Below are 10644 nucleotides of genomic sequence, written 5' to 3'. Positions count from 1 at the left end.
GAGGAAAAAGAAAAGGAAGAAGAGGAAGAGGAAGAAGAAGAGGAGGAAGAAGAAGAGGAGGAAGAAGAAGAAGAGGAAGAAGAAGGAAAAGAGGAAGAGGAAGAAGAAGAGGAAAAAAAGAGGAAGAAGCAGAAGAGGAAGAAGAGGAAGAGGAAGAAAGGAAGGAAGAAAATTTGTTTTAAGAAGTTATTTCATACTCTGTTAGCCTGTTCATAAACATTAGAAAGCAAGATAAGTAATGATTAGTGCCAGGGTATCCTACACTTAAACCTTGTACCTAAGAGGCAGGAGGCTTCCCATGAGTTTGAGGTCAGATTGATTTATGCCGCCAGTTTTCCAGGCCACCCAGGGCAACAAAATACAAAACCATCCAAAGCAAATGGTGGAATGTGTCCCTCCCTCTACAAGAGAGAAACCTCTGTCTAACCACCCCCCCCCCCCAACCCTTTCCCTTCTTCCTTTCAGGAGGGTGACTCTATACTTAGTTCTGACATGCCGACCATGCACCTTAGGGGATGTAGGAAGAGAAAGGACAACTTGATTTGGGGTCTTTAAACATCACAGAGGCAGCTGGGCTCCATCAGTAAAGAAATTGACTGATGTAGATCTGTAGGCCTTGAAATTTCTTTAAAAATTAATTTTGTCACCGGGTGGTGGTGGCACACACATTTGATCTCAGCACTTGGGAAGCAAAGGCAGGTGGATCTGTACAAATTTGAGACCAGCCTGGTCTATAGAACAAGTTTCAGGACATGAAGGGTTACACAGAAAAGCCCTGTCTTGAGGGAAAACACAACAAAATAACTTTGTCATTTCAATGACGCTCCTGCCAAACTGTTTCCGGTTCTCCACAAGCATGTCCATCCTTTGGAAATACCTTTTTGATACTAATTAACATTTCTAGTTAATGAATGTACTGTACTTGATGTATCTGGTTCTCTTAGCATTGAATTTATATTTTTTCTAACTTCCTTATGTAAGACTCTTTCTATGATGAATTCACAAATATAGACTTAAACTGTTAAAAGGTTTAAATGTTTTATGCTGTCAAAAAATTTATTTTGTCTTGAATGTATGAACTTACACACAGCCACCCCCGAGAGGAGTCTCCGAGAAGACTCATTATCCATACCTAATGAACACAACCTGAGAAGGATGGTACAAACTCAGCACTCGGGAGAATTAAGCACCGAAGGCTAGCCTGGTTGCAAATCCACCACAACCTGGATTGCACTGTGCATCTTACCTCTTAGGAGAGTCACCATAGGGTTGTTTCAGTGACTTCTGACATGATTACCAAGTCACACACCGGATAAGCTTTCCCGTTCTCACCAGAAACTTGAGATGGTCACACTAAATTGCATTTGTCTATTAGAGAAATCTTTAATAAATTATCTCATTTTCCTCAGCCCTTCCTTCCTGCCTGCCTGCCTGCCAGGTTGGCTGACCTGCCTTCCTGCTCCTTGGCTGTCCTCTCTGTTTCTTTTGGTAAAAGTGTTTCATATGTATTTTGGAAAGTTTTTAAAGAGTACAAAAACAAGCCCTCTCCTGGTAATAATAGCCTGAGTCTCAGGATGCGAAGAGAACTTGGGGATGCAAAAAAAATAAGAACTAATCTGTTCTGTGCCAAGTGCTCTGGAAAACTCTCTGATAAGGACCCAAAGCAATACCAGTCTTTCCGAGGTGACATCATTCACTACCCTGCTGGATTCTCATGAAAACTCCCATTTACTCCCGGACTCCCACGTTTGAGGGGTCAGCCTTCCACATTGTTTGACACACACAACTGAGAAAACTTGTGTACTATGTTGCAAATATCTGACTGGAACTGAGCCGGAAATGGAGATGAGAACCCCATGATTGCTTGGTACTGCTCAGACGGGCGGGCCAGAAAGGTTTTCTCTCTTAGAACATTTTTTTACCACACCATGGATTTTTGGTGGCAATGATTGTTCTTGCAGTAGTTGTGAATTAATGTTAATTGTGTACTAGTGGTTACTATGATAGTTTCTGGAACATTCAGATACACTTAGTGTAGACTTTCTGGGTTTGCTTATCCACATCTAGGAAGCCTTACTCTCTTTCAATAAATTAAATGACATTGAAAAGTAATGACAGAGGTTGCAAAAAGTATGATATGAATTAGAGTAAACAGACTAATATAGGGTGGGGGACGAATTATTTATTTTTGTTTTTGTGCTTAAGGTAGAGTCCGGGCTGTGTTGGACCTCACAGCATAGCTCGGGCTGGTTTCATGCTCACTGCAATTCTCCTGCCTCAACTCCCAGGTGCTGCTGGGATTGCAAGTAGGAGCCACCATACTTCACTACTCTTCTTATTTACTCACTGCAGATTACAATCCTACTCTTATTTAAAAGAAAAGGAAAGAAAAAGAGGGATTGTGGAACATTCCTTTAACAGCCCACCATATACACACCACCACACTACCTCTACCACCACCACCATCATCACCACCACCACCATTACCACCTTCTCCACCACCATCATCACCTCCACCACCAACATCACCACCATTACCACCTCCACCACCACCATCATCACCTCCACCACCACCATCACCACCATCATCACCTCCACCACCACCATCTCCACCACCACTATCACCACCACCTCCACCACCACCATCACCACCTCCACCACCATCATCACCACCTCCACCACCATCACCACCACCTCTACCATCACCACCATCACCACCTCCACCATCACCACCATCACCACCTCCACCACCATCACCACCTCCACCACCATCATCACCACCTCCACCACCATCATCACCACCTCCACCACCATCACCACCACCTCTACCATCACCACCATCACCACCTCCACCATCACCACCATCACCACCTCCACCACCATCACCACCTCCACCACCATCACCACCACCTCCACCATCACCACCATCACCACCTCCACCACCATCACCACCACCATCACCACCATCACCACCTCCACCACCTCCACCACCATCATCACCACCTCCACCACCATCACCACCACCTCCACCATCACCACCATCACCATCACCATCCCACCACCATCACCATCACCACCTCCACCACCTCCATCACTACCTCCATCACCAACCATCACCACCTATATCACCATCACCAGCAGCAAGCTCAGGCAGAGCTTTGTGAATTCAAGGCACAGAGTTCCAGGCCAGCAGGGGCTGCCTATAGTTCTTTAATTGTAGTACAACTTAAGTATTGTTTAAATGAACAGTTAGGCTACTGGACAAAAGATATCAGAAACAAATGTCTACATTGTTGCCAAGTGGGTAATCTTTTCCTCCCCGGTTCTTGTGCTTGTTTTGGTTTTGAGACTGGATCTACAGAATCGAAGACTGGCCTTGAACTCCTGATACTCCGGCCTCTATCATCTTAGTGCTTGGGCTAGAAGGCACAACTCTAGCTGAGGTTTTCATGTTGAGGAACTTAAGAACCCCCCTCCCCTTTATCTAATGTATCTAGATATTAGACACTGCTCAGGCCAACAAACGTGTCATTCCAAAGCAACCACCATTTTAATGCCAATCTTATTGTTCTTTAGAGCCTGAAACACACACACACACACACACACACACACACACACACACACACACACACGAGTATAAACAAAACACGGTTACATTTGCCTTTTAAATGGACGTTTAGAATTCAGCACCACACCACTGTTTCCATGTGCATATTTGAGTGGGTGCCAAGTTGTTATAAGAAATGAATAACGAGACAAAGTTCAGCTGAAAGGTTTTGCACAAAATTGAAGTCCAAAGTTTTCGTGCCAAGACAAACACTGGAGGGACCGTCTCAGTGAATGCACGGCAGCTTACCAGCAGGGTGCCCGAGAGGGCTTGGACTGAGAGGGCAAAAGAGTACCCGCCTTCAAACACACTTGGGAGAGTCTACACATGCACGAGATCATGACTTCAGGAAAACAAGTAGTTAATGAGTTACTGGAAGAAGTCAAACAACCGTGCAGAATGGCCAGCCTCTGGTCATGTTCCACGGCCTGGCTCAGCATGAGGCTGCTGGGAAATAAAGGTTGACTTGTGACTGTTCTCCAGTAGCCTCTGCAACAATAAGTGCATCAGAGTCTGCTGGGAACAGAACCGGCTTTAAAGAGGACTGTTGATGCTTTTTAACCCTGCAACACTGTTACAATACCTGCGTTTGTGGGAGCAGTTTGGTGGACAATGAAGCTGATTATTAGTTTGCTAACCCTGTAATCTTACCCGAAAGGGTCCATCACCCAGCACATTCAGCCTTTATCTTCAACATCAGTGGCTGCGGTTGGTTGGATGCTAGCCAGCCCACAAGTACTTTCAGCTTTTCCCTTAGGAGAAAGATGTGATATCTTGAATTTACAAACTCCTTTGCTTTTAGGTACACGCTCTACTACTGATCTCTACCCGCAGCCTGTCTGCATCATATTTAAATGCCTACTATGTGTCAGGCATCTTGTTAGGCAGGGGGATTAAAAGACAACAAGCATACAACAAACGGACACACACATTCAACGTTATTCTTAAGTACGACACTGGTTACATCTGAAGGGCCTATACTCAGGCATCTCATTTTTGTATTTTTATTTGTTTACTTGCTTTTTATAATACTGAGAATTGAATCCAGGGTTTCGTGCCTGTTAGGCCAGTGCCTGACCACCGCCCTGTGACAGCAGCCCTCCTGTGAGCCTCACTAATTGGCACCATCTGGCCTTGAACCAACTGTGTCAGCCAGACTGGGCTTGGCTTTTTCATCCTGCCTCAGTCCCTCAAACAGCTGGGACTCCAGACATCTAGTCCAGGCCTAGCTGGATCCCTTAGATGATGGGTAGCATTAGTCTGTAGCTATCGAGCCTGTAAACTGTAAAATAATGATAATGATGATGATGATGGTGATGATGATGATGATGATGATGATGATGATAATAATAATAATAATAATAATAATAATAATAATAATAATAAATGGAAGGGTTCAGAGTACTTTTGTCAGAAAAGCACACATAACTGATTCCATAAGCAGACTTTGTTCAATAGAATAGAAACAGAAAATGTTTTTTCCTAACTCAAATTCTGCTCTACCTCATCCCCATGGGCCACTTTTTAAGAACATCTTGGGCAAATCCCATGGATTTCCCATCATACCAAGTTATTTAAAATTCAGTCTAGTCTGACCTACTTCCCTGCACCTCCCCCACAGGATGTTAGAGAGCTTGTGGCCCCAGAGACTGTCAAGGAGTAGGAAAAAGGTTCCTTCCCTCCAGGCCAGGGATCTTGCCAGAAAAGTACCACAAGATCTTGGTGAGCAGGAGGAGAATCTGATGGTGTTGGCCTTGGGTCCTTCCCCAGTCTCCCGGAAGTCATTAAGATTTCATCATCTGTCTTTAATCAGCCAAACTCTCCTGAGTGCACTCAGGATAAACATTTCACAGTGTGTGGCAAGAGGCAGGCTGTTTCTAACCCTCCAACATTATTCATTAAAGACTGCTGAGGGGCCTAGGGTGTGGCTCACGACAGGCTGTGTACTTAGCACACAAAGTCCGGGAGTCAATCCAGAGCACAAATACAGAAGTAAGAGGTATTTATGGATTAGTCAGGCTGCGTCAGACTTTACGTGGTAGATGTCAAACCCATGAGTTGTGAGCCGTCCAGAGGGTTCAGAGAACAGAGGCGTTGACACTAAACCCCGTGACCTGAGTTCAGTCTCTAGGACCCACGTGGCAGAAGATGGAACTTGACTCCTGTAGGTTTTCCTCTGATTGTCACATGCACATGCGTGTTCGAGAGTATACACACACACACACACACACACTTGTGTGCGCCACACAGTAAATAAATAAAATGTATACACATTAAATAGGTAAATGCATAAATGTATAAAAAAATACAGGTTTCATTTGGCTTTGCTACTGTTTAAATTCTGGGGTTGGGACCTCCTGGGTTGCCAGGCTAGCCTTGAGCTCCCAGGTTTAAACAATCCTTTACATAGTTGCAACTCCAGATAGGAGCTATATCCAGCTGACCCTACTGTGTAAAGTTAAAATATGACTAGGTAGTACAAACAGTATTTTCTTTTTATTGATGGAAAACAACCTAGTAGCAAACATGTATTGAGTGGACACCCTACTGAGGCACTGCAAAGGGAGTTCCACGGTCTGTTTTAACTTAGGTGCTCCTCTGAGGAAGGACTCAGGCGTGCAAATGGTCATAATGTGGCTCCCCTTTATGTCCCTGCTGTGCCGATCTCCACTTCCGATTCAGAACACCACAGCCTGTCCCAGCTGGGGACTCGGACGGAGCCTCAGTGTGCACACGGAGTCAACACTGCTCATGTTCACCCGCAAGCGGTGGAGAGAAGCTGGGCCTCCTGCCAGCCCTGGGGAGGTGGCAGCTGGAGTTTCGGAGAGTCAAGGCTGCACAGTGCGTCCTATAAACCCGGAGTCAATGTTTCTCCTGGAAAAAAGGAGCAATGACGAGAAAAAACTTAAGCTTCACTTTCAGCCAAAAGAACCTAAGAGACGTGTCCTGACAGCGATAGCTTGCTTTCTTCGGTGCACACAAAGACTGTCCTCCGAGAGAGATCTCATATTCTGTGGCAAACAAGGCTTCACAATTTTCAAAGGACTGAAACCACGTCAGGTAGAGCCCCCTTATCACTGTAGCCTGCAACTGGAGGACTCTGAAAAATTCACAAATGTTTGAGAATTAACACGCTAAGAAACAGTCAGAGACGAACTCAAAAGAGTAATAAAACACGGAAATACAATCTACCGATCTGTACGGGGCACAGCAGATGAATGTGTGGTCACAGTGCCTGTGTCAATCAAACAGAAAAGATCTCAGGTGTCTAAACAGGTTCGGTCCATGCTAGGGGTTGAATTAGCCAGCTAATGTTACACAGAAAGGAGCTGGAAAAAAGAACAAAGGGAGGTCAGCGTGAGAAGGAAGGATAAGCAACAGTGAGCAGAACAGCCAGAAGGAAACAAGCTAAAGAACGACTCAGCACACACTGCTCTTCTAGAGGACCCAAGTTCAAGTCCCAGCAGCCACATCTGGCAGCTCACAATCTGAGTTCAAATCCCAGGAACCCGCAGTAGAAGCAGAGAACTAAGTCCTGAAATCTGTCCTTAGACTTCTACACAAGCATGAACAACCACATTTACACATATCTACACACACACACACACACACACACACACACACATGAACTATGCACACTAACATTTTTAAAAAGAAGAAGAAATTTAGAAATGACCCAAAAGCCTGACTGAAGGAAAACAAACAGTAAAAGAATGGGCAACATCTCCCCACAAGTAAATTTAAAAAGAAAAAAAAAATATATATATATATATATATACTCTCATACCTAAAGTAAAAAACAAACAAACAAACCAGCAAGCGAATGTAAGTTTGGCAACACTCCATTTTGGTTGTATTTTTTCTTACCAGCAATTTTCTACTTGAGACAGGCACGATGTTGGGGAGGATGACCTTGGAGGATGACCTTGAGCTCCTGACCCTCCTCTTGTCTTCAGCTCCTGTACCTAGTTCAGGTGTGAGCTGCCATACCTGGCTTACACAGTGCTATAGATGAGCCCAAGACTTCACGTTCCCCAGACAAACACTATCAATTAAGCTGCATTCCCAGCCTCATACTAGCAATTTCCTAAGGTTTCCAGTGTATTTTAATTTTATTTATTTATTTATTTTTATTTTGAAGAATAAACATTTACTTGGACTTGAGCTCAGGGTATTCACTTTGGTTTTTGTACACTTGGTCATGGGGTCTTTTGTTCTTGTTTTCCTTGTTCCTGTTTTGAGACAATGTTTCACTGTGTAGCCTTGACTAGTCTGGAATTTGTTTGTTTGTGATCAGGCTTTCCTTATACTCTCAAGACCGTCCTACCTCAGCCCAGAGAGCCAGGGCGAAAAGCATTTCTTACCACACTTGGCCCAAGGATTCTCCCTCTGGTTCCCCCGCCCCCTCCCATCCCCTTCTTAACTATTTATGGTTTTGTGATCTACTTAAGATATAAAGAGCATTGCAAAATTCAGGCTAGCTAAGGTGGCTCATGCCCGTGTTAACAAGAGAAACAGCTTCCGTCTCAAAGGAACCAAAGGCATGGTTTATTCTGTAGCTATAGTGATGACCCCTGAGCATAGGCAACCCCAAATACCCTGTTTCAAGGAAGCAGCTACCTCATGAACTGCTTTTACAGTAACAGAACAAAGAAAGCCATAAATCAAGACACTTTTCAAACACACCAGTGAGTATATCAGACAAGAGGGTTCGATCAGGTAGAGGGGGCAATTTGGCTATTGGCCTTGGATGTTATCAGACACTACTCAGCCCTTTGGCAGAAAAGACGACTCCATTTTACATTATCTAAAACTTTTGCAAAAACGTTTTATCTGCTTGTCAATATGCTGTCTTATGTTAGTTCCAGGATGTTAGGTCCAGTACAGAGGAGAGTAAGGAAAAGCTACTTATTAGATGAAAGAGCGCAAGTGTAACCCGGCTCTAGGCTGCACCCTGGGTAGAAGGGAAAGGCAGTAGGAGGACCTATGCTTGCTGGCCCTTTGGAAGGGACTACATCTGCTCATGTTACTCTTCTTTTCTTCCCGTTCTACTTTAAAGCCACCAGTAACGCGACCCAAAAGAGTACAGTCGTGAAGAATGACAGGGTTGGCGGTTTACCACGGTGCCTGCGAAGTTACCGGCAACCAGAGACGGTGCGGCAGGGTCCTTTGCGGGGTGCGGAGTCCACCGACACACGGAAACTCTGGGGATTGCTAAGTGTCTTTGAATCACCGTGAGCAGGTTCACTGTAGACTTGCACGATAAACTGTCACCGAGCCCGGATAACGACTGAGTGACAGATGATGAGGCATTCTGCTGATAGCTGCTCAGAAGAGGTCAACAATGTCCGTCTAGAAAACGTCCTGGTGGCACAAGGCCTGCTGTACTAATTAATTAACTTGTGTGATGCTGTTAGGCCTTGACCCATAATGAGGAAACACTGGATTCCATCTCTCTGGACTTCAGTAAGATGCGATTCTTTCCTTGTGTGAACTCACTAACCCCGGGTGGCCTGCAAGCCCCTATGATTAATTAGAAGGTCAATTGCTGATCTTGTCCAAATGTAACAGATCACGAGGATGGCACAGAATCCAGGGTTTGGTTTTTGTTGTTGTTTTGTTTTTAATATATACGTCATAAGAATGAGTTGTTTTACAAACACTGTGGATTTCTACCCTTTCCTACAACTCTGGACAATGCTCAGAAAGACTGTACATCTTTTTGACCCCAAACTATATATATAAAATAATACATAAAAGGTAGACAACATTTAAATCTTCAGGTGGAAATAAGATAAAATAAAGTAAAAGAATTCAAGAGATAAGAGGGAGACACAGAAGGGCAGAAAAAGTCAAACAATGTCTGATAGAAGCTAGACCTTACGTCTGACCTTTTTGACTCCGTTTCTTGACCTAAAATTTAGACATTGCAATGAGCCTGTTGGGCAGAGTGAAATATATCTTTACCACTGCCTGCTACATAGCAAAATACGGAAGGCTAACCACTGTAAAATACTTGGCTGAAGACAAAAATCTTAAAACACACTTGGGAGCTGGGTATGTGGCTCAGTTGAAGGCTGCTTTTCTAATATGGCCGAAAACCAGGGATCAGTTTTTTAGCACCGTTTAAACCATGTGTGACAGTTCACTCCTGTAATTCCAGTCCTCAGGAAGTGGAGGCGAGAGAATCAGAAATTCCCAGCTACATAGCACCAAGTTTGATCTCCATGTTGGATAAATGAGACCTTCTCTAAAAGTAAACAAATGTGAAAGTCAAGTTTGGGGGCTCAAGCCTGTATCCCAGTACCCGAGGCTAAGATGGAGTAGGAATTTCAAACCAGGCTGGGCTACAATGAAAGTACCAGGCCAGCCAGGGCCACATAGCAAGACTTTGTCTCAAAACAACAACAAAACCCCAAATCAACTCCAAACCATACAAAAACCAGCCCCAAAACTGTTAGTTAGCCTGTTCATTATTCTGAAGATTTGACAATGAACCACTTGTATGTGCGTGTGCATGTGTGGGTCTGTGTGTTTTGATGTTAAACCAGATCTTTCCACATAGTAACCAGGCACACATCCCACCTCCTGAAGGAGGACCACCAGGTTGTCCAATAAGTGTTAATTCCTTACTGTCATTGCTCTGCTGACCAGGAGCATGGCGAACAGAGGGAGCATGCTCAGCTCTATTGGAGCACAGCGGTCCCCAAAGAGCCAGAGGGCAAAGCATCAGCTTCCGGATCAAGGCAGAGCAGGGTCTGGGGCTTGAGCCGGCAGCCCCACTGTGTGCTCAGCACCTCGGTGGGCATGCAGGCAGCCCCACTGTGTGCTCAGCACCTCGGTGGGCATGCAGGCAGCCCCACTGTGTGCTCAGCACCTCGGTGGGCATGCAGGCAGCCCCACTGTGTGCTCAGCAACTCGGTGGGCATGCAGGCAGCCCCACTGTGTGCTCAGCACCTCGGTGGGCATGAAGGTAGTGCCCATTCATCCCAGAAACAGGTGCAAACGTATGCAGTTCCTCTGAAACTGTAGGTATA

Source organism: Micromys minutus, assembly GCF_963924665.1.
Source record: "Micromys minutus genome assembly, chromosome: 3".
In the NCBI taxonomy this organism is placed as follows: domain Eukaryota; kingdom Metazoa; phylum Chordata; class Mammalia; order Rodentia; family Muridae; genus Micromys; species Micromys minutus.
This window is presented reverse-complemented; position numbering follows the sequence as displayed.